Here is a 24,953-nt window from a genome sequence, read left to right as displayed (position 1 = left end):
AACACATAAATACCTCTGAAGATCTGGGCTGGGGCACCTAGCCTGTGCAAGACCAACAGCTGCATCCACCCATGGTATTGAGGAAACAGCCACTTGCCATACTAATAGAGATACAAGTTGAGAGACAGACTAGAGAGTCTGTTGAGGAGAGAGCTTTTCTCCACATCCATGTTTTTCTTTTTCATAGCTCCCCAGCTCTGGCTGCTGAATGCCAGATTCTGTCATTAGCCTGGTGAGACATGGAGATTTTTTGACATAACTGACATACTCTTTTCCACCCAAAACCCACCATGTACCAGGTGACTTTCTAGGAGGAAGCATCTATTTTGTGATTTCCACAGTGGGCACTATTAAATGTTATATTGGGGTCCTGGTTTTGTTCCCCATTTATTACAGTTTATTGTCCCTGTCTTTGACACTCACCCTCCTTTTTCTCTATTGAAGGTGTTTAGAGAGGAGTAATTCTCTGATTTTTTATTTACAAAACCACACTTCAATGTGTTGGTCACTTGGTGTGCCAGGATCTTTTATTTTCTATTCCCAGAGCATGGAGAGCAAGGGTCTAAGTGGGAGCTTGAGCAAAAACTTTATTTAGTTTAGGAACCTCTAAAGTGTGACCAAAACGAAATATTCTGGTGTCCCTACAACTGGCCTCTAATACTGTCTGGAACACCCAACGTTAGGGCACACACATAATAGGCTGAAAAAATGGTTACATAAGACCAAATGGGACAGGTAGAAAGTAGGACAAACATGTTGGATTGTGCAGGGATGTCACTACTACCCAGTATTTTGTTCACTGACCTTGCCATTTTGCTTAAGCAAAGCTTTTAAGATACAAATACAGCTCACCCCTGTTGGATCTTAATTAAAGATCTTGTTGCCTGTATTATTGTATTTCTAATAATCTTCTGGAGGCTTGAAAAAATATCAAAACAGACCAGGACCAATTGGTGAAAGTTGCCATTATATTTTCTTCATGATAAATCAGAGTCAGAGCCAGGGGCGGCTCTACCTTTTTGGCCGCCCCAAGCAGTCATGCGCGGGAGGCGTCCCGGAGCCGCGGAAGCAGCGGACCTCCCGCGGGCATGACTGCAGAGGGTCCACTGGTCGCGCGGCTTGGCTGGACCTCCCACGGCTGCGGACGGTTCGCAGGTCCGGCGGCTCTGCTTGAGCGGGTCCAGCCGAGCCGCGGGACCAGCGAACCGTCCGCAGTCATGCCTGCGGAAGGTCCGGTCGTCCCGGGGCTCCGGTGGACCTCCCGCAGGCATGACTGCGGCAGGTCCGCCGGCCCAGCCTGCCGCCTCCCCCGGAAAGGGCCGCCCCACGCGCGTGCTTGCCGCGCTGGGGTCTGGAGCCGGCCCTGGTCAGAGCAATTTCAGAGACGAAAGAGATTAGGGTGGGCCTAATGCATCCTACCATTATGAGCAGTTTTGTATTCAGTTGGGTATCCAAAATGTTGCAGAGGGCTAAGTAGAGGCAGAGCACTCAACAAGGGTTCAGTGTAGTACGCTTCCCCACAGGGGGCCTGAATCAGCTCCTTAGGAAATGCCTGCAAATCCAGAAAATAAATTGTTTCACATTTCCACCAATCTACCTTTTCCAAGTGTTGCAGAAATACGAACATTCTGTCCAAAGTAAAACAGAGATACACTGCTCAGAGCTCTCTCAATCTGGCAGTCAAGCTGTCAGCTTGCTTCAGCATAGTACAGCTGGAAACAGCTGCCAGTGGTGTTTATTAGGTCTAGCTTGACTTGGCTTGGCTTTCTAACTGCAGAAGAAATTGATCATGATTCAGATATTGTCACATAAAATGACAGAAATTCCAGCCTGTCTGTGATTCTTTGAAGACCTTGTATACTTGTGTCACAGGGATATAATTTATTATTTCTGAGCATATGGGACAATTCTGCAATCTGCACAATAAAGGAAATGGCTTGTGTGGCAATTCCTCCTCCTTCCTCCAAGCCAAGGAAGATGATTAAGGTGGACTGCTGCTGCCTTTGTACAATTCGGTGAAAATCAAAGTATTCCATATATATATATATACCACAGAATAATAATGCACTTCTGCTTTGTCTCTTCTTAGGAGTCAGAATATACAATGCAATTTTGTAGACTGTTATGCTGTTGTGTGGTAAACAGAAACTTTAATCTCCATGTGATCACAAGACCAGAATCAAGTTCTCTCTCATGATGAGTGAGACTGCATCATATCTATGTACGTTTGCTGTAACTATGTAAATAGGTTAGGGATAAAAGAAGTTCTATACTGGATCAAACCAGTGGTTCATCTAATCTGGTATCTTGATGGTCAGTACCAGAAGCTTCAGAAGAAGAATCTTCATGATAGGCAAGTAGGAACAAACTTTCCCTACGCTTTCATGATTGCAAATCTTGTTATTGAGATTAGAAACTATTGTCTTTCCACAGCAGGGGCTTCTCTGTGAGTGTTCTACATTGGAATTTAGGGAAAAGTTTTTGTTTTCTTGTTGTTAAGTACTTGCCAGAGTACTTTTAGATGCTAAAGTGCTTACACTTACTATCAGACCTGTTAAAAAGAAAATAGGGCATATGAAAAGATTAATGAGAGATTAACACGTTCACTAATGTGTACATCAACAATTATACAGTGGGCCATTTTAGTGCCTCAGATTTCTAGTTTAGCCTCTGACATCACTAATTTACAGCAGTAAAATGGAAATACACTACCCTGATATGAGGTGAATTTCAGCTTCATATTAGGGATGTCAAGAAGTATGACCAAGACAAGAGAAAAATGTTAGCTAACACAGCCTACTTTAGTTTAAGACAGGTAGAGGTTAGCTTCAGGCTATTAATCCACTTGAAATAAATCAATAGCTGATGCTGTGACATACAAAGATAAGACCCAGGCTGTTTTATTTATCTCTCTAAGTCCTACCTGCCCTGGTGCAAACCTTTTGTGCCCTACTATTCCCCTATTGAAGCTAATGGGAGTTTTGTCATTGACTTCAATGCAAACAAGTTAAGACCTTGTGTCCATGTAGAGCTTATTGTAGGACCAGAGCCTTAATTGTACAGTGATTTTGTAAAGTATTTTGGGGCAAAATTTGTACAAAGTAAAGTAACAGGAAGAGAGGAAATTAACGGGATCTAATCAGGCGCAATCCAGTAACAAGAGGCAGAATATTTTAGAGGTTACTATTGCAAGTTTATATGCAATATGCTGGTAAATATTACTGCTATAATTCAATGTACTTCAGTATTCCCTCCATACTCATTTAGGGCTATTTCCCAGGAGCTAATTGAGAGGAAAGTGGAAACCTTGACAACAGCTGTGAGCTGGCAAAACAAAAATAAATCCAAAATATGCAATGTGTGATGTAATCCACATGATCAGACAGCATGTCGGACTCATTTTGGGCTTTGCTGTGTTACCAATACACATTTTATTCAACAGTACATCTTATAATCAGGGTTTGAACTAAATCATTTTAAAAGAGAAGAGAATAGAACATTAGATGAAAATCCTGCTCCTGTTGCCTATAGCTTTCTCTAGATTTTTATTAGGCTGGAAGAATTTGTTAGGTTTTTAACTCTTTTATGGATCTGATTTGCATTCATTTTATCCTCCAATCCATTTTAAAAAGGGGGGGGTTAAGCTTTTTTGTATCTATAATCCAGAGTCTCTTTTCTGTATGCAGTATAACTACGCTTCCTGTATGGGCACTGACCCATAACTGTGAACAGATGTGCTTCTTCGGTACAGACGGAGGTTACAGATGTTCTTCTGCCAGAAAAACTGCTGTTATTTCAGTGCAGCAAGAGGAACTTAGAGCACCTTGACCCATCCAAGGAACACCTTACCCTTTGCTTTACTGTGCTGCCAGGTTTTTCTTCTTTTCACATAATGTCGTTGATGAAGCTTTAATGTGTGGGAGACAAGGCTATTGCTGTTTATCAAGCCCTTTGAAATGTCCAAAAGCTTTGCCAGAACTGGGAAGCACAAGTTTTATTGAACTGACTCTGCAGTGAACTCTCTACACTAGGGGTGCTTCCCTTGCCCCTCTCCTCCCCCGCCCCTAGGCTTTATTACAAAGTGGCAGTTGCCTCAGTTGACACACCACTCTTGCTGCTCTTCTGATTGAGGTTTGCTGCACAGAATATTTTGGTTTCAGGAGGGAGACTTTTTTTCAAACACAGCTTCTTCATAATTTTGAGCTACTCACTGCATTGCTCCTTTGTATCTGATGTCATTTCTACATCACACTGAGGAGATGCATGTGATACAGGCATGGAAAAAACAGGACAGGGAAAATAGTCCAGCAGCAGACAAACCTGCATTAACAATTGACACTCCCACTCTGTTGGTAGTTTCTCTCATTCAGAAGAGAGGCTCCTGGCCAGGTGCAGGAGACCTTTTAATTGTCACTGCTATTGGAGGTTGGTTTCTAATTTCATGCTAACATCTGTCACTAGATTTAGCCCAAAGAATCTATCAAGAGACATTTTTATAAAGAATTGTCTCAGCAACCACCTTGCTAGAGCCAACAAACTCTGTCAATGAGAAACATCCAATGGAAGGAAACTAAAAAAAGTTTCTGTGCTTCAGTGGCATCTGGTCAAGCAATATATAGAAATTGTTTACTTTACAGATAATAAAAGAAGTTCAATTTATTCTTGTTCTATTTCATATAAGAGATAAAGGATATTTTTCTTTCTTTAGTATTACAAGAGGTAAAAATAACTTTAGCCAGTGCAGAATTTCTACAAGCAACCTGTTGTTTTTTTTGTTAAGTGTATTAGCTTTCTACGCAAAGGCAGATTGTATGCTAGATTAATTATATTTTATTTACTTCCATTCTTCATTTCTGACCCCTCTTTCCACCTTTTTTCACTCAACTCCTAGGATACTGTTCTCAAGGTAGAATTATAAATCTGGAGACCTACACAATATTCTATGAGGAATTCACTTTATTTTCCTTACCCTACATTACAGCACACATAAGTAATACATAGATATGGTTGAATGACAATTCCCCATAAAACACTCAATTGACATGACTGTTATTTCATTTTGTGTGTCACTGCACAAATAGCCAACTCAATACTCTTCAAACTCTACTACGGCCTTTCAGAGTCCTAACCACAAGTTCTGGCATACAAACAAGTTCACAGATTAGCAAACATTGGTGCCTGGTAAAATATCAGTCTTTGCAACAGAACACCAGAGCTGCCCATTCTCAAATCCTGCCTCCTTTTGTGCAGCAGAAACACCAGTCCCATTAGCTCAGGCCCTCAGAAAGCTACAGAGGAGAGGACAAGGCGTGTTCTGTTGCAAATGATCTCTTTTTGAACATAGAGAAACTTGTACTGACAATACAGTGAACTGTTCATATTGCAAATGAACTCTCCATCCCCTACCTACTCTAGTAGATCTGAAAGATTTTCAAAGTGGATACAAACCTGTACATGTAGCTTCTTAGGATGAGGGCTCTGATCCTGCATCTTGTGTGTGGGCAGACCCTTGCTCCTGTACTGAGTCCCATGGAGTCCAGTTCAGTCTCACCTAGCAGAACTGGCTCTGCAGTGCAAGTACATGTAAGGAAAAAGAAGTGTCAGCCTTTAATTTGGTCACTACAGTAAGCAGTTGGAGGACTCTGAATACACACAGAGTAAGAAGGAGCTGTTTTGCAGAGTAGACCCAAACTTTAAAGGTGCATCAGGCCACATACTCTTCTACAATCTGAAGAGAATGGCTAGGCTTATACATGCTTCATCAGGTTTGGCTGTACTTCTGACTGGGTATAATATCTTCCCCTCTAAGGTCCTGGTCCTGCAACTGGACACAGACTGACTCTTGAACCTGCACAGAACCCCACTGACTACATTATCATCTTCCTTCTTTACAATAACATGATATAAATGAATATTGTTTTGTATGCGTTTACTTAGTACTGTACAAATAAAAGAAAAATCACAACCAACTTTCTTGTCTATGCTTAGCAAAGTGCACATGGCTAAATGTTCACTGTATTCCTGTCCCTAAGCCTCAAATGGCATCTTACTCAAGTATCATTTTGGAAATTATTTTTTGTAAAAAGAAAGGGGTTTGTGAGTCTCTGCCAAATCAGCTAGGAAGTAAAATAGAAAGATGACAAAACCCAACATTTTTAATGATGTGTCGAAAGAAAATGATGTTATGTGGTTCTCCAGTTGCACCCAGCTGTTAAACAGAGATACTTCTAATTCTTCAATCTGTACACAGTATCCCCAAACTAAATGCTGTCTAACAGCCTGTGGATCTGTGGGTTTTTGTTAATTGTGTCTGAACTAAGATCATCTAATTATAAAACAGATATTCTTCAGAAGGAAATCAGACTTATAAAAAACAACATGAAAAGAACCTAATGGTTTATTGGAGTGACAATATTAAGTACAATTGCACAAAGTACACGGAGCCATTTAAATCAATGTCCCTAAATGTGGAGTAATATTCCCTGTGAGTAAGGATGAGAGTCTAGTCCATACTGTTTTACATGTCCCTTCACTTGTTTTAATCTCAACTTTTTCAAGCAAAACAATGACAGAATCTGATAATCATATTACCTTAAATTTATATAGCATCACACTCTAAAGAACAACAAACCACTCTTCAAAGATAAGTTAGTATTTTTAAGATGAGACGGATGTTAAGGGGGAGATTTTCAAAGGCCCAAAGGGAAGGTAGATACCCAGCTCTCATTGAAAGTCATTTGTGTATTTGAAAATCTCTCTCTACATGACCTGACCAAGGTCACACAAGGCCAAATTGTGATACCCTTATACTGAGCAGTACCTTACATCCTAAGTGATCTCAAAGTCACTGTGTCTACTTGTGCAGTAAGGCACTGCTCAGAGTGAGTAAGGGATCACGTTACACAGTGAGTAAGTGGTAAAGTACTAGCAGACCTCATGAATACTGAGTCCTAGTCACTAAAAATATTGTCTGTAGGTGCATAATAAAATCCTGGAATTTCAAACTATACTATTTACCTAAAATAAAGCTGTGTCTTCATTCATGTCTAATACCATAGGATAATAGATAGTAACTAGATTTCTATATTCAAAATCTAGGCTAAGGCTTATATGTTACCAGACCAAAGAGAAAATGTATTACTGTATCTCTTCCTATATAGTTTACAATTTTGTATGTAAAAGTACAGGGATGTAGCTAAACTTTTATAATGCTCTCTAGAATGTAGGCCTAGATGGGAGGGAGTTAGGTGCCTAAATATCTTTCAGGATTGGGGTCATAACTCTTTGATTCAATAAAATGAGAGAAAGTGTGGTCAAGAGGAGGAAAGCCTAGTATCTCAGGGCCAAGGCACTTGGTGCAGACATTTGGCTCCACTGGCACTGTTACCTACGCTCTTTGGTGCATTAGACAGCAGCATCAGGAAGCCAAATATTTTCACTTATATTTATAGACCTGCCACTGACATATCCCACCTTCTCCACTGACATATCTGCTATGCTAGAGCTTCTTAGGAGATCTGTTGAAGGCAGCCATATGGCTGTCTTACCCAGTGCCTACATTAGGGGAACACTCCCCAAGCCAGCTAGGACACTCTGGCTCTTTTATTTTTGTCTATATAACCTATAAACGTGGTTGGTGATCAAAGTTTGGTTGTTCAGGGCAGGGAAATGTGGTGGTAGAAAGGGAGGTAGTTGAGGTTAAGAAGGGCAATAGGTGAGTGGAATACAGATGGGGTTTTGAATGAATGAATTGCTTATTTCCTTGCCTTTTATACTTTGCATTAATAGCTTATTGTAGTCCAGGAACCTTAACTCAAAGGTAACAAAGTGTGTGTTGAGAAACACGCATACATATGTATTCACACATGCACTCTTTGGACTCTGTTAATATTTGTTTCTTAAAAAATAATTTCCTAATATTTTGATCCCTGAAGAGGACTCATCAGAAGCTGACAGACAGGATCCCTCCCTCATCAACTGTAAAATTAATCAAAACACAATTCCTTATTCAAAGGGACACTCAAAATTTAAATTAAATCTTTTGTGAGATTACTTTTCCTAATGCTTTGTTGCAGTCTACATTTGATAACCACCTGGTTTAGGAACCTTCAACTTTACACTGTTTTAAGCCTGCAGTTCCATATCTGGATCTCTGCCACTTCATTTCCACATTCATCAAAGCTTTGTGTGGGGGAACAAGATACACCATCTCCTCCAACTCTTCAGTCCAGTAAAAAGCAGATGGCTAATTAAGTAGACTGTCACTTTTTAAACATTTATTTTTTATCTTCTGAAGCATTAGGCCCTGATCCTGTGCAGGGATCAACCCTATGGAGCTCACTGCAGTACTGAAGCCTCATTTTCTTTTTAATCTATGTACAAGAGAGGATAATCTCTTTCCCACGAGGCATCAGATAGATCTATTCACTTACCTACATGGAACATATTTAACCCCTGATAGAATGCATACAGTATAAACGATTTGCTATTCTAACTCTGAGAGAAAGGGTATCATCCTGCCTCCTGTCCGCATGGTGAACACTGAAGTCAATGGGAATTCTGGGCACAAAGGGGTTACAGGTTGGTGCCTACAGACTGCAATAAATTTTGTACTGTAACAGGTATATTTGGGTTTGTTATGGAGATTGCCAAATTCAGGTACCTCACCTAACATAATAGCAATCACTGCCATTTATGACTAAGTATGTTAATAAGCAACTTAATTGGCCACCTTCCCTAGACTTCAAGGCTAGGAGTTTCAAATGTGCCTAACTGCCACTGGAGTTGGTGTCATATTCCTTTAGGCCCCTTTGAAAAATCCCAGACTAAATACTGTTTTGTGCCACTTTCTAAAGTCTTTTCACACGTCAGTGCAATCTTTATTTAGCTGCAGGTCTGATTGACATTACAATGACTACACTGAAAAGATGCATCTTCACTGTCCCATTCAGTTCTGGAATTTAGCAGTCAGGTTACTCTACTCTGAATGCTTCAATACCCCGTTGCTTTCTGAGTTGAGAGTTTTTGCATATCACTGCTGCATTCCAATGTGTAAGGTCACAGTACAAGAGATTCAAAACTATGAAAAAAAACCCAATTTATTTTTTATAAAAAACACGGTTTGTAGAATAAATGTGTTTTATAAATCTACAGCTATTCTATAGTTCTCTTTGTTTTAGCCCCAGTGGTCTCCACTAAACAGTCAACTTTTACCAAAAGTGGTAACACCAAGTGGCTTCTGCAATACTGTACTTAGGTCCTACTCAGCAAGATACTTAAGCACATTTACAATTTTAAGCATGTGTGTATCTCACTGACTTTCAGGGGACTATACATGCGCTTAAAGTTCCATATATTCTTAACCATCTTGCTAAATCAGAGCCTTACTGATTTGATCCTACTCTCTTTGAAGGCAATGGCAAAACTATAGTTGACAGCAATGAGCACATGCAGTCCCTAAATTTTTACTTTAGTTATAGGGACAGATATCACTGAGTGGTGGTTGCTGGCTTTTTTGAGAGAGAGAGAGTCATCCTTGTATCTATAAAATATTCTGAGTCTCATCGTCACTTCCTTAAATACCTTTAGAACCAAATCTTTCAACAATTCAACCAAGGTCTATGAAGATTTTGCTGGCAAGGAGATTGCAGATTTGGTACCAGATTTTTGTTTTATATGTGCTTTAAGTATCACTCTTTATGTACATAAGTGGATACTTAGCACAGCCCATTTCCCCCTGAGTTACTAGAATTTCTGTTAAGTTATTTGGGAGTAATGTAGAAGACAAAAAGGTAGAATGGAATTCCATAAGCTGCATTGCATTATAAATGCCATCAAGATAGGCTGAAAATTACTGATCCTGCTTCAGTTGGAATTTGTACAAGTAATGTTATCTAAAGAATAAACATATGATGGCAAATTGAGCAGTACAGAATGAAAGCTAGGAAAGTTGAAGCTGGAGGCAAAGTACCTAAAAATTATCACATGTTCAGCCATATATCTGAATGTCTATCTAGATACCTTATGAGCACACTACAGTCCTCTGATTTTCCTATGACAAATCACAATAAAGTATCCATAAAATGTTACCACTCAATTTTAGCTGCACAATGACATATGATGAAGAGTGCATCAGTCTTTCATGGTACAAAATGCCACATGTGCACAAGCAGATATATATGTTTTATGAGTCAAAGAGGCACTGTAGAAGTATATTTATTATTGTAGCATAGCTATTTATAAGCTGATTCATACCAAATTTCTCCACAGTATGTTGTTTAGATTAGCAGAAGTATGAGCAACTGTGATGTTGGCAGGGAAATCAGGCAGTGAATTTCTGTGTATCCAAACTATCCCTGGTTAATTCAAAATATCTGCTTTTATTTAGTACTACATTTGCTCAAAGCATGAACAGTATAGGTATTGAATGGTAACAGTATTTCATACAGTATCCATTGCATGTGTGTTGGACAGCACATCATAAAGTGTTTGTGATGGGGCTAACCTAACACAGAACAATATGATGTAATATGCAGTATAGTAACTGTAATGAAAGGCTATCAGAAAGAGAATATGCTGTGTAACGTCTTCCTCAGCAAACTAAGAGAGGATGGGAGGCCTTGTGGTTAACGTATAAGCCTGGGAGACAGGAAATCTGGGATTTATTCCTGGCTCTGTCATAGATTTCCTGTATACCTTTGGGAAAGTCTCTTTGGGGTACATTTCAGTCAGGTTGCCTGCCTTTGGATGGGGCGGGGGTGGTAATCTGTGCTCACATTTTGGCACCTGCGCCTCATTGTGGGCTGAGATATTTGCAATTCAACAGATGCCTACCTGATCTGCACAAGGTGCAAATATTGTGAATGCAGCTTTTGGGCCCATAATCTCTGAAGTTAGCAGAACAAGTCTCACCAGGTATGGCTCTTGGGTGATTATTTATGAGCAGCCAAGTAAAACATTTTGAGCAATGGAAAAATGAGCAATGGAAAAAAGGTTAGAAACAATTTTGATTTAGGATTTTAATTGGCCTTGTAAAAAGAAGCATTTATTGAACTTCTGAAGTTAAAAAAATGCTAGTCCCTTTAATACCAGAACTAACTCCTCAGTTTCAAAATAACTGTTCAATCTTTTACTTTTAGGTGATGGAGACTGGAATCTTATTCTAGCTTTAAGCAATTCTCTTGGTTTCAGCTCAATGGGATTTTGGATCTGGGAGATCTCCCTCTGCTCTAAAGCACTTATAAAGAGGGACACTTCATTGAAGTATCCAGTTTCTCAAAAGTACTGATCATCACCCAACAGCTCCCGTTGATCTCACTGTGAGCTGCTGGGTATGGATGAGTACTTCTGAAAATATGGATATTTATTTAGGTGATTACATGGGAGCTGTTAAGTGCTGAACTCTTTTGAAAATTTGAACCATAAATGACTGCTCTAAGTAATGGCAGCTGGTCCCAGCAGCAGAGTTCTCCAGAATGTCCATAAAAATATGTTCTGCACTCCCACTCTTGTCATGTTCCATCTGGCCTGGCCCTAACCCTAGAATGTCCCCAGCGCCAGGATTTGCAAAGGGACTGCACATAGTGCCTGTACTGGAGAGATCTCCCCCAAATGGCTAGGGTGGCATACAGGGGCCATAGCAAAGGCAACAGTCTCTGGGTGACATTATCTATTGAAGTGAGCTGGGAAACATATAGAAGGCCAGAGTTTATGCCATACAGGTCAATATCCCATGGAATTTGTAGTAAATATTTTGCATGAATTTTTTTTAAAGAAATGGACTTTAGCAATATTATTTTTGTTGAGTGATAATAGGGATAGTTTATCTCACTGCTGTAAGTCAAAAGAAACTATTGCCTACTATGGAGATTTGTAGCAGTACAGCAGAGCACAATTCAAAACAGTTGCACTGGGAGGGAGGCATGTAACTCAGCTGACATGTACAGTTCACACTGCTGGGTTTCTTGTGGGTTTGGGATGGAAATAGATCCAGAATAGTGTTAATCTATGTAGGGGACAGAAGCGTGGTGGTAAGTAGGTGTGTCCCAGACAAATTCCAACTTAGGCAGAATGTAAATACCCATCTAAACTCCCTCCTGCGACTTCCATTGAATATGGTGGTCCCAACAATCATGTAGTTTTGCACTGGACTACTAGACACTTTCCGCAGTTTTACCCCAAAACTGCATTTTACCCGAGTGACGTTATTTCTGTGTACTCTCAATACTGCATAAGCTACTTTGATATCCTTCTAGATAAAATAAAATGTAAGATACTGTTATTACATTGATACTACAATGACCAGAAGACTCAGCTTAGGTCAGCCTGCTACGTTCTAACAAAAATAGAAAGTGAAAATGAAAAGCATATTGATATCATTTCCCCACTACAGATAAATCAACTGTAGGCAAAAGAAATTCTAGGCCTTCATACTAAGACATCATCAGCTTAATTTGACAACAATAAGCCCTGACATGTAGCAGCAGGCACATGTGCTGGTGGACGACCCAGCCTCTCAACTGTTTTTTCCACTGCAGCCTGACCATAAAAAGATACTCAGTGTTTGTCTCCAGCAATTCTGCAGGACTTTCTTCAACAATGAAACATAAGGAAATTCCTCATAATCAAAGCTAACTTATGGGAAAATAAAATGCACAAGAACATGACAGCCTAGCAGAAGACTAATCACTTGTCTGCCTCAAAGGCTGTTCAATAGCTAACAGCCAACCTAAGACAGGGTGCTGCTGACCCGTCTTTACTGAAGACATGTGACCTAAATTGTGACATCTAGATTTGGAAGTTGACAAGGTCAAACCACCTGGAATAGGGTGCACACTGGCATAAAACAAACCTTTTTAAATCTTCTGAATGCTTTTAAACTCCCATGACTATTAACAAAAGACTGTAGCCTCATTTTGATAAGCATCTGTGTTGTATCTGAAAGGTATCATGTTCAAATCCTATTAAGGATGAAGTGCTATTGACTTTTTCCATCAATTACAAATTAATTCTGATCACTTTTTAAGTGACTAAAAGAAGCAATGAGAGCTGATGAAAGAACCTTTCATGTTAAAAAAAACAAGTTGGAAAATTAATTATTCGATTATGCCATGATGTGGGGCCAGAGACTTGGGTGCATTACAGATGCTTTGTGCCACATTTCAGCTGCAATAGCAAAGAAAATGGCCCAAAGAGGTTGACCCCACTCATCGTCTCTGCTGCCAGTATAGCACAGAAGGCAAGGCACAGTTACCAAAAAGTGGGCTTACTCACGGTACAATTCCACACCACAGTGATCTTGAGCTGGGTGTTTGTCCCCTTATTCGGCACTATTGTCATACAAATCACATTTGTAAATCTGCACCCACATGCCATCTTTGCATTGCACATTTTGTGAAGGGCTTCAGCTACAGACAGAGACCCAGATCCAGAAAAGTATTTAGAATCATAACTTCCACTGAAATCAATGTTTGCAGTGTTGTTGCAGCTGTATTGGTCCCAGGATAAGACAGATAAGATGGGTGTGAGGTAAGATCTTTTATTGGACCAATTTCTGTTACTTCAGCAATCGATTCATTAAAAGATATTCCCTCATCCATCTGGTCTCTCTATTGAAATAAATGGATGTTAGGAGCCTAAATACCTTTGTGGGTCTGGTCCAAATTGTCAAATTCACCACTTGCTTATGCAGGGGAAATATCTTTGTCTTGGCCCAGAGTTGGATTTTCTGCTTAATAACTAGTACTACTGTAAAGTGACATACAGTAACTTACTTTATTTAATGTGCCCTTTCCAGCTCCTTTTATCATGTGGTATATGGCATAAGCCCTTTTTTATTATCCTGTAGTTCACCTCTGACACTAGTTTTGCTGTTATAAAGGGTATGAACAAGATCCTCAGCAGGTGTAAATCAGTGTGTCCCTCAACTTCAGTGAAACTATGCCAGTTTACACAAGCTGAGGATCTAGCTCTGTTTTCGTATTTAGAAAAGTGCAAACGATCTATCATTTATTCTGAAAAGAGATGACGACAATTTTCCCATTCTTTCTAATTACTGAACTTTGACATCCCTAGATGATTCCTTCAGCATCAGGGTTTGTTTATAATGCAGTCACTGTTACATTGGTTTAGTTTATTATTCATTCATTTGAATTTTGTGTTCCAAGGATGTTTCACTGAACATTCACTGTAAGACCTTCAACTATGACCACCCACATCCTGAAATTCTCTCACACATAATCTGAGGTCCTTCCTTTTGTTGGGACAGAGTAAATAAGTAATAAATTCAAAATCTTTTACAAAAACAGACCACGTACATTTTTTTCCAGCCAAGTGTATTAATCCTACAAAATGACTTATGGTATTCTGAAAGTTTGTGGGCTTTTTTGTGTATATATATATATATATACATATATATATGGACCTATTGTTGAGAACTTTAGTTCAATCCACATAGAGGAAATCCAGCTGCCACAGCTCAGGATGTCCTGTTGCTATGAAGGATGTTGGCCATTGATTGGCCAGTCTGTCATTGAAAATATAGCTATTTATGAGAGACGTTTTTGTCATTTTACCACTACTAAAGAACAGCAATTTCTAAAAAAATCATTTTGTGAGGGGCTTTCTTTTAATAAACTAAGAATTATTGAAGGAGACTGGGGGGAAATACAGACCTTGAGGGTCTCAGTAGGAGAGCACCCTTCCTGATTTTGACATTGTGTAGGTGGAAAATAAAACAAAAACAATTTGCTCTGTAAATAGCAAAGGGATGTCTTCAAGTCACCAGTGGTGATCCCAGAAGCCAACTGCTGTTCCCAGGGGATCTCTGTGGACTGGATTGCCTTCCAATCCAGATCCTAGCCCAGTCCTGTGCGTTCCCAGTCCTGTGCGTTCCTACTTGCAGAATTCCTGTAGAGTGGGTGGGTTAGAGTTCTTACCTCTCCAGCCTGGCCAGGCTGAGGGAAACCAGCTGTGCTTCTGACTAATCTACTCAGTCAGAACAGGTGGACCTCATTACCCCAATAACCCATCAAGGAATATAAACGGCTGGTCTCCTGTCAGAGGGGAGAAACAGAAGGTCCTTTGGGGAGAGGCTCCTGATGAACAGCTGGCTTGTGAAGGCAATGTGGACATAGCTTGAGGTTTAAGGTCTCCTTAAAACCTGTCTTTTGCTTGTATTAAAAGGTTGGTTGCTACAGAAAGGATGAATACAGTTCAGTAATTAATCTGGACATTGTTTGTTAAATGACTCAAAATGAAGTCAAATAAATACAACTCCTAACAAGGGAAGATTCTCTTTCATGAGCAAATACTGCGGGGACTGTCTCTTCAGTGCTGCTGTCCCAGGCCTTCTACAGATATTCAATATTAACTTGAGTTGATTTAGATCTTTACTAATCTTCCTGTAGGAGGGCGGTCTATTGCACAGAGGTCTTTTACTAACCATGTTCTTGGAAAGAACAGCCCAGTTCCTCAGGTTTAGCCTTATCTTGCCTGCAAACTTCATAGGGTTATGTAATCTGTCACACATGAGCACAGATGTGATGGGTGCCTCAAATAAGTGGCAGGGCTGCAGGCAGCAGTACCCTCTCCGGCCATGCCTCCAAAGTTGGTTGTATCTTCAGAACAGAAAAACTGGGAAATTGTTCATGTGTGTCCCAGGGGAGAGTATTTGGGTGGGGGATAAAGAAGGATGGGGAAGTAGAAAGAAAGAGTGTCATCTCCTACCCCTTCTTTGCAGAGTGAAAGACTAGGACATGCTAAAACAAAGGGTAGGGTAGGACAAAGTTGTCTTTGTCCTTCTGTGACCTCTTTACTGTTCTCACCTATTCCCATCCTCTCCCCTACTATGTCACCCTGTGCTCGCGCACTCTCTCTCTCTCTCTCACACACACACAGTCCTCTAAAGCTTGTATTTCCCAGTCTGTTTTTCCTCCCTCTATTGGCTGAGGCAGATTTGAGGTAGGGCCAGAAGTCTTGTGGCAGCTAGATGTACTATAGCCTGAAAATCATCCACACCATATGTGCAGCTCTGACACAATGCATCCAATATCATGCAGAGGTACACATCCAAAGACATACATAAAGTGCTCTTACATAAATGATTTCCATCTATACCTCTTTAAAGCAGGACAATCCTAGCCAGAAGTCAAATAAAATATAGCAAGATTTGCTGGAGAAACAGGAAACATATTGAGTTAGCCCATTTGAAAAAAAATGGTGAAAGTTCTGCACAAAAAAAGACATTTTATTTTTTGTGCAAAGTTATAATAGAAATTCCAAATAAAAAAAAGTGTTGACCACCTCTATAAGCTTGTCAAAATCAACCAAACTACTTCTGAAAAACTTTCATCAACATTTTTATAAGTCCTAATTAAAATGAATAAAGCAACATGTAGAAGAAGTGACACACACATGGCAGGGTGGGAAGATCCATAAGCAAGATGGAGACATACAGAAGTAAAATATAGATGGGGAAAGAGTTCCGGTGGCGGCAGAAGGGTGTATGTGAGTGAGAGAGAGGTCTCCCAATGCACTAAACCTACCTAATTAGGGCCTGATTCTGGATCCAGCCCTTGAGCAACATTTATGCACTCTGTATACAAATGAAGTGATTCTGAATACTCTGCTTTCTATTTTAAGCTATCCAATATAAAATGCTAATTAAATAGGAGTAACTGCACTCAGTTCTATACAACAGATTTCACCACAGAATAATGTTTTTTTCCAAACAACTTTTGTTTAAAATATTAACATTTCCCCTCTCTCTTCAAAGCCTTGCATTGTGTTAAAGGTCATTTGAGGGGAGATGGGAGGTTGGCATACTGGCCACATTATTTCTTCCTGTTCTACAGTAAGGAACATTCTGATGATATCAGGAACTGAAAATTCCCCTTTTCTGTAGATTTGTCAACTTGATAGGCTTACAGTAGATGAAAGGAAAGCAAATGATGTACTCACTAGTCTAACAAAGAAATGTTCCCCATTAATCACACTGCAGGAAAAACGTGTCTGCAATGCATTCGTACTTTTCAGAGTGCAGAAACTGAACATTTCAATGTTTTAATTGTTTTCATAATAAAGACACAATATTACAAATATTTTTAGAGGATGAAGATTCTTTCATTTATGAAAGTTCTGCTACTGTAGTTTTTGTGAGACAAAGCCGGACAGTGCCATCTAGCGTTCCTTTGGTGATAAAGGTAATTGTATTTGTGTTGAGGATTTAGCTTTAAGATTGTAGCAATAGATGTTCCAAATTACTTGGGTAGCAATACATGCTGACCAGATTTGAATTTTCAGGTATATAGCGCTACCAGTTACTACAGTCCCAGCTATTAACAATAAGACCACGTACTATCTGGAACTGGTATTCTCATTTGAGAAACATGAGAGAAAATACCAGGTTTTATTCTTTAGAAGAGTAACTGAATGTGAACTAAGCATCATTTAACTATAATCCTACCAACAGCACAACTGGTATAAGCTGAACAAGAGAAGCTGTATCTGCAGCACACAGTGCAGTACAGGTGATTAAGTATTCTGAAAGAAATCAGTATTTAGAAGAGGGTTGCATAAATGTGCAGTGAAAAATATCAGACAACTTATTAGAAAGTTGCCTGGCTTTCTGGCCATTGCTAATCTCTACACTTTCAGTTGCAAGTGATCCTTGCTTATTCATAGCAAAGAAGTGCACAACACAAGTATATATGGCTGGTTTAGGGCCCAATCCTGCAAACCCTTACAGTGCTCAGTATAGTTCAAATGGTCACAGAATATGGAGAACTTGAGTCCCATGAAATTAAGGCTATAGGAATGCAATAAGAAAGAGGCAATAAGTTGTTGTGTGGATTGTTTGCCTTCCAATAAAAATCTATGGAAGCTACATTTTTCTTCTGAGAGAGAAATAGGTTACTGGTCAGAGCATAAAACAGAGATTGAAGAACTGCTACTCCTGGGGGAATTCTGCATGACTGCGTGCCCACAGAAAATGGCAGGGAAGCAAAGGGAAGCCGCACTGGGAGGGATGACCATGGGTGCAGTTTTTTGAAGAGAATAGCCCCCCTCCAAACAGAGGTGAGCCGTGGGGGAGAGGGGGGCACACGGGGGTTATGTATAATTGCCCCCACCCCTCCTTTCTGCAAGTGCAGAGCTGCCCAGCTGAAGGAAGCTGTCTGGGCTCACTGACTCTGCACCTGAATGCTGCCTCCTGGGTCCTAGTGCCAGTTGTCCTCCCCTTCTCTGTGTTGGGAGCCTTCCTTTTTTTCTGAGTAGCAGCCGTGTTAGTCTGTATCCGCAAAAAAAACAGGAGTACTTGTGGCACCTTAAAGACTAAAGGTGCCACAAGTACTCCTGTTTTTTCCCTTTTTTCTGTGTAACTAGGGAGACCAGCTGTCCTGATTTTATAGGGACAGTCCTGATTTTTTGGGCTTTTTCTTATATAGTACCTTTGCCCCTCACCCTCTGTCCCGATTTTTCACACTTGCTATCTGGTCACCCTATGTGCAACAGTGAGTGCCTGCAGTGGGGATGGGGAAATGAGGGAAGGGGTGGGAAGAAGGCAGTGGGGAAGGAAGGGGGGTTGAATAGGACAGAGGAGGGGAATGTGAGAGTGAGGGGAGGGGGATGGAGAAGAAAAGAGGATAGGGGATTTGCAGGGGGAAGCGGGAGCTCAGCATGCAGCATCCCCTCACCAGCAGCTGGGGCTCCCCCATTAAGCAGGCCCATTGAACCCTCATCCTGACAAGCCCTACCCCCTTTACATGGACCCCTCTGATGAGACCCATCTACACCCCACTGATCCCCAACCAGCTGCATCTGGACCCCTACCCCCTCAAGCCCCACTCCCCCAACACCCAGACCCCCCCACTAAGCCACACACAACCAGCCAGACACCCCTGCTCAGGCCCATCTCCCCACACCCAGACCCCCCACCCCCACTGAGCCCTAACCACTTACACCTGGATCTCACAGAGTCCCATTGTCCCTGCAGCCAAAACCCCTCAATGAGCCTCTGTGCATCCAGATCTCCCCCTGAGCTGCCCGCACCCAGACTGCCCCACACAGAAACCTCATACCCCACACCTGGATTCCCCCACACTAAACCCCTTCACACTTGGATCCTGCTGGGCTGAGCCTGCCCACCCACACCTGGTGCACTGGGCACAGAGGGGCAGGACCCTGGGTATTTCTGGGGCAGGCCCGGCCCTTGCACTGTGTCAGGATCAGGTACCGAGTGGGGAGGAGGGGGCTTTAGGGTGATCTCCCACCTCTGTGCAGATGGCCTGTACTCCCCACTGCCATGCTGGAGCCACATTTATTTATTGACAAATAAAATTTGCAGAATTTTAAAATATTGTGCACATAATTTTTATTTTTTTGGCATAGAATTCCCTCAAGAGTAAACTGCTGAGCAATACCAATACTAAGTAATGGGGGGCAGTGGAAGGAGGGAAGTGAAAAACTGGTTTTGATAAGATAGTCACTTTAGTCCAGATTCTGACCTGTGATGTCCCCTTTGTGCTGCTCCAAAGGGGATGGAATCTGGCTTTCTCCCTCTTGCTGGGGATCAAAGTTATTTATATCTTTAAGTCTTTGTATGATCAGTGCCTGAGTTTATAGATGGTATTATCATGCTTTTACTGCAAATTGAGAGAGGAAATTTAATGGCTGTCATGGGAACATACTGTTCCAGTCGTAGAAAAAGATGCCTAAACCAGACAGCATGTGAAATATTAAAACTGCATACAGGCAGAGTCCAGCACTTCCAACTTTGAAATTTAACTTTAGGTCTACCAGCTACAGCATATGAAATATCTCAGGTTCAGCACATCTCCGGAATTATGCTTGTATTAGGGATGCCTTCCATCCCTAAATAAATATATCCCACACTTGGACTCTGCATCTTGTACATTCATCTTTGACAAATGGGGGCAAACCCAAGCCTGCAATTTTTACATTCCTGTGAGTGATATTTCTTCTGGAGTACTGGCAGGGGCTTTGTTTGTTTGGATTTTTTATTATACTTTCTTTTAGAAACTCACTGCCACATCTCTCCAACTGCTCCAGCTGTGTTATTTATTTTATTTAAATATGTAGAATGTCTATACTGAACACTAGGCATTTACACTAGTCCAAGTTTAAAAACAGACATGTTAATGATCATATTGTGCACTGTATACCAGAATGTTTAATCAATAGAAAAAAAATCACAGATACACTGGATGAGACAATAGATTAGCAAACAGATGGACTAGTTTGATTACAGATGTCTAGCTACACACTTGCTTTCACAGAATTAAAGCCACCTGTGATTCTTTAATAGCCAGTTTTAAAAGTGGGCTTTGCAATATACATATAGATCACAGTCTCACCAGTATAAATTGAAGTAGTTTTCTTCCTGATATGGCTCTTCTGGAATCAGCTACTGACATCTCATCTCTGTACTATGTGAAATTCTGCTTTCAGAGTTTGATCCAAAGATAATGGAAAGAAAGACTTCCATCTGGCTTTGGATCAGGTCACTAACTACACCTAGCAACTCACGTGATATCAAGAGAGTTACATGGGTGTAACTGTAAGCAAAAACTCTGTCCAATAATTATGTTTAGTTAAAACAATTATATGTGTATTGTATTTTTTATTTCTAATATCTTGACTTGCTGGGTTGGAGTAAAATAAGAGCAGTGAACATAGCCAGGGACTGTTATTGTAAGATGAAGACTGAAACAAGTAGCTGACTATTCATTTAATTTTGGGAATAAAGGCAACCTTTAGTTCTGAGTAGTAGACTCAAAAATACATTCTGTTTAAAAGAAATATGGAAGCAAGTTATACAGTTACTCTTTAAAACAAAAAAACACAAAGTTGGCTGAGAATTTAAACTGATGCTGTATCTTTTGCTTCTATGTGATAAAAATATTTAACTGCATGAGCTGTTTCTTTCATTTGAGCATGGAGGGAAGACAGTGTAGATTTATTTGTTGTTTGTACTGGAGAGCACAAATGGTTTAACTTCGCTGGCAGCACCCAGAATCCTGACTTCATAAAGACATTTTCAATTTGGATTGTATTAAGTTTTGGATCATACCAAGATACTAGTACTGGGATTTTGTTTTTTTAAAAATCCCATTTCTAATGTTTAATAAAAGGAGATACTCAAAATTGGGGGAAAAAACAGTATCCTTTAGCCTCATCATGAAAGCTATTTAAGTATACATTAACAGTCACAAAACACATGCCTATTATAGCCCTGAACAAAAACAAAACAAAAAACAAAAGGCTCCAGAAGGCAAGGGAGAAAAATAACTGTGATTAAATGGCAAAATACGGAAGTTCATTTGAGCCAAAGAAGGTAGGAGGGGAGAGGGGAGAAAAGGAACAGAATTCCAGACCAGCGGAAGCCAATATAAAATGGAAATTAGGAAGGCTAAGAGGGGATGTGAAAAGCAATTAATCAAAGACATTGGAAAAATACATCAAGGATATTAGAACCAAGAAGTCTGTGAAAGAATCACTGTTTGATGGAGCATCAGAAGGTAAAGGGAGCAATTGAGAAGGATAGTGCAAAGAAACAGAGTTTCTTTGAATCATTCTACCAAGGAGGATATTGGAGAGGTACTTGCTCTTTTCAAGTGAAAAAAAGGAAGTACTATCAGAGACAGAGGTGGGGTTGGAAGAAATTGGTAAACTAAGCAGCAACAAGTTACCAAGAGCCAAGGGTATTCCTCTGAGTTCTGAAGGAATAGAAGAATGAAGTGACTGATCTTGCTAACAAGATTACACAATCTCTTATTAAAATCAGCTATTAAAATCAGCAAACTACAGGATAACAAATATTGCACCTAACAAAGAGGTGGTAGAGTGATTCTGGGAATTCCTGACTAATTTTATAGTTTAATATTGGGTGAACTGATTGAAACAATTATAAAACATCTAGATCAGTGGTCCCCAACGCGGTGCCTGCAGGCGCCATGGTGCCCGCCGGAGCATTTATGTGCGCCCGCCTGGTGCTCAGCAGGGGAAAGAAGTCGCGGTCCTGTGGTTGCCGGGGACAGAGAACTCCAGGGCTGCGGGCGCCGGTGCTCTCTGTACGCAGCAGGCGCGGGGCCGTGGCTTAGCAGGAGAGAAGTCGTGGCCCCGCACCTGCCAGGGACAGAGAACTCCAGGGCTGCGGGTGCCGGTGCTCTCTATCTCTGGCAGGCGCGGGGCCGTGGCTTCTCTCCAGCTTCAAGAAGAGAAGCCACAGCCCCGCGCCTGCCGGGCACAGAGAACTCCAGGGCTGCAGGCGCTGGTGTTCTCTGTCCCCGGCAGGCGCAGGGCCCGCCTAGTGCCCAGCAGGGGAGAGATGCCCAGAGCCCCCCGCCTGCTGGGGACAGAGCACTCCGGGGTTGCAGGCTGCGCAGCTTCTCTCAGGCTTCTCGCTGCACTGGCCAGAACTGCTGCCAAAAAAAACCCAAAAAACACTCTGCCTCTGCAGAATGGACCGAATGCTGCCCCGTAGCATGTGCTGACACAGGCACCTGCTTGCTCCACTGGTGCCTGGAGCCGGCCCTGTATGTGAGTATTCTTCCTGTACTGATGCTGTTGTTTTCTTGTGATTTGCAATTTATTTATTTTTTTAACATTTTGCTCCAAAATGAGTGGTTCAAATAAGAGACAACGTACGTATTATTTCAACCCAGAGTGGGAAGAATATTAAATATGATGTACAAATACAAAATAAGCCTTGAAAAATTGTTGGCGCCCGCCACACTCTTCTGAAAACATGAATGTGCTACTGGCCACAAAAAGGTTGGGGACCACTGATCTAGATGAACTGGGACAAACCAGCACAGCTTCTTTAAAATAAAATCATACCTCTCCAGTCTACCAGAGTACTGTGAGAGTGTCAACAAAATAATGGCTAAAGGAGAACAAGTAGATACAATTGATTTGGGTTTTCACAAGACCTTTGGCAGAATCCTTCACAAGAGGCTCATGGTGTCAGAGGGTAAGGTCAGAAAATGGGCTATGAGAGAAGACAAAAAGTAGGGTTAAATAGCTAATATATATATTGTAGTAAAGTTACTCTCAGACTGACCTCCAGCCTATTTTGAATGATATAGAATCATAGGACTGGAAGAGACCTTGAGAGGTCATCTAGCCAAGTCCCATGCCTCCTAGCAGGATTAGGTATTATCTAGACCAGTGGTTCTTAACCTTTACTACAGCCTGAACCCCTTTGGTTCTCAAAAATATATTCTCACACCCTTATCAAAAATTGTTGAAGTAGGTCAGTTCTTTAAACTTAGATATATCATAACTAAAGAATGAGAGAGAGAGAATTATATATTTATTTTAATTTAGCAGTTAAAATTTAACACAGTAATAGTTAAAAAATGTAAAATGTTAATAAATACATAGGTTTGATGAAACAAAGTAGTTGTACTTACGTGCCTGTGATTAATTTGTGTTTTCGATGATTTACCTTCTAAAAAAATCTGGCATGTGTCGCACCCCCAGAAAGGGCATCTCGCACCCCCAGGGTGTGCGTGTACCCCAGGTTAAGAACCACTGATCTACCATCCCTGACAGGTCTTTGTCTAACCTGCTCTTAAAAATCTCCAATGGCGGAAATTCCACAACTTCCCTACACAATTTATTCCAGTGCTTAACCAGCCCGACAGTTAGGAAGTTTTTCTTAACGTCAAACCTAAAACACCCTTGCTGCAATTTAAACCCATTGCTTCGTATCCTATCCTCAGAGGTTAACAAGAACATTTTTTCTCCCTCCTCCTTGTAACAACCTTTTATGTAGTTGAAAAGTGTTATGCTGCCCGCCCTCCCCCCGGCCTCCTCTTCTCCAGACTAAATAAACCCAATTTTTTCAATCTTCCCTCATAGGTCATATTTTCTAAACCTTGAATCATTTTTGTTGCTTTTCTCTGGACTTTCTCCAATTTGTCCACATCTTTCCTGAAATGTGGCGCCCAGAACTGGACGCAATACTCCAGCTGAGGCCTAATCAGTGAAGAGTAGAGCGGAAGAATTACTTCTCATGTCCTGCTTACAACATTCCTGCTAATACATCCCAGAATAATGTTCGCTTTTTCTTTTTGCACCAGTGTAACCCTGTTGACTCATATTTAACTTGTGATTCACTATGATCCCCAGATCTCTTTCCGCAGTACTCCTTCCTAGGCAGTCATTTCCTATTTTGTACACATGCAACTCATTGATCCTGCCTAAGTGGAGTACTTTGCATTTGTCCTTACTGAATTTCATCCTAATTTACCACTATTTGTTCTTAATACAAGTTTTACATACAATTCATGTAACACCCAAAAAGAATGAATAACCTTTATTTGAACACTATAGACCTAAACCAAAATTCACTGAAGATAACACAAAGACTTCCAGTGGCTTCAGTGGGCTTTGGAACAGCCCTAACAGAATGACAAAGTAAGCAATATGAACTTGAATGGGATTCATTTATCTAGTACAGAAGTGGGCAAACTACGGCCCAGGGGCCACATCCGGCCCTTCAGACGTTTTAATCCAGCTCTTGAGCTCCTGCCAAGAAGCGAAGTCCAGGACTTGCCCCGCTTCGTGTGCCATGACTTCGCACAGCTCCCGGAAGCAGCAGCATGTCCCGCCTCCAGCTCCTATGCGTAGAGGCAGCCAGGGGGCTCTGAGCATTGCCCCCGCCCCAACCGCCGCCCACGCAGCTCCCATTGGCTGAGAATGCAGCCAATGGGAGCTGCAGGGGTGGCGCCTGTAGACAGGGCACTGTGCAGATATGCCTGGCAGGAGAGGGGACATACCGTTGCTTCCATGAGCTGTTTGAGATAATTGCCACCCAGAGCTTGCACCCTGTACCCCCTCTCCTAGCTCTGATCTCCCTCCTGCCCTCTGAACCCCTCAGTCCCAGCCCAGAGCACTCTCCTGCACCCTCAACCCCTCATCCCCAGCCA

The 24,953-nt window shown here is 41.2% G+C and overlaps 1 long non-coding RNA gene across 3 annotated transcripts in view; it reads right to left on the bottom strand.

Annotated features, from left to right (window-relative positions):
- Positions 1 to 24,953, bottom strand: part of LOC120371600 — a 196,359-nt gene that overhangs the window by 153,715 nt on the left and 17,691 nt on the right. For all 3 annotated transcript variants that reach the window (XR_005584482.1, XR_005584483.1, XR_005584481.1), the window contains exon 3: positions 5,449 to 5,566. This is a non-coding gene — a long non-coding RNA (uncharacterized LOC120371600). The remainder of the gene's footprint in view (positions 1 to 5,448; positions 5,567 to 24,953) is intronic.

Source organism: Mauremys reevesii, linkage group 9, assembly GCF_016161935.1.
Source record: "Mauremys reevesii isolate NIE-2019 linkage group 9, ASM1616193v1, whole genome shotgun sequence".
NCBI lineage: Eukaryota > Metazoa > Chordata > Testudines > Geoemydidae > Mauremys > Mauremys reevesii.
This window is presented reverse-complemented; position numbering and strand designations above follow the sequence as displayed.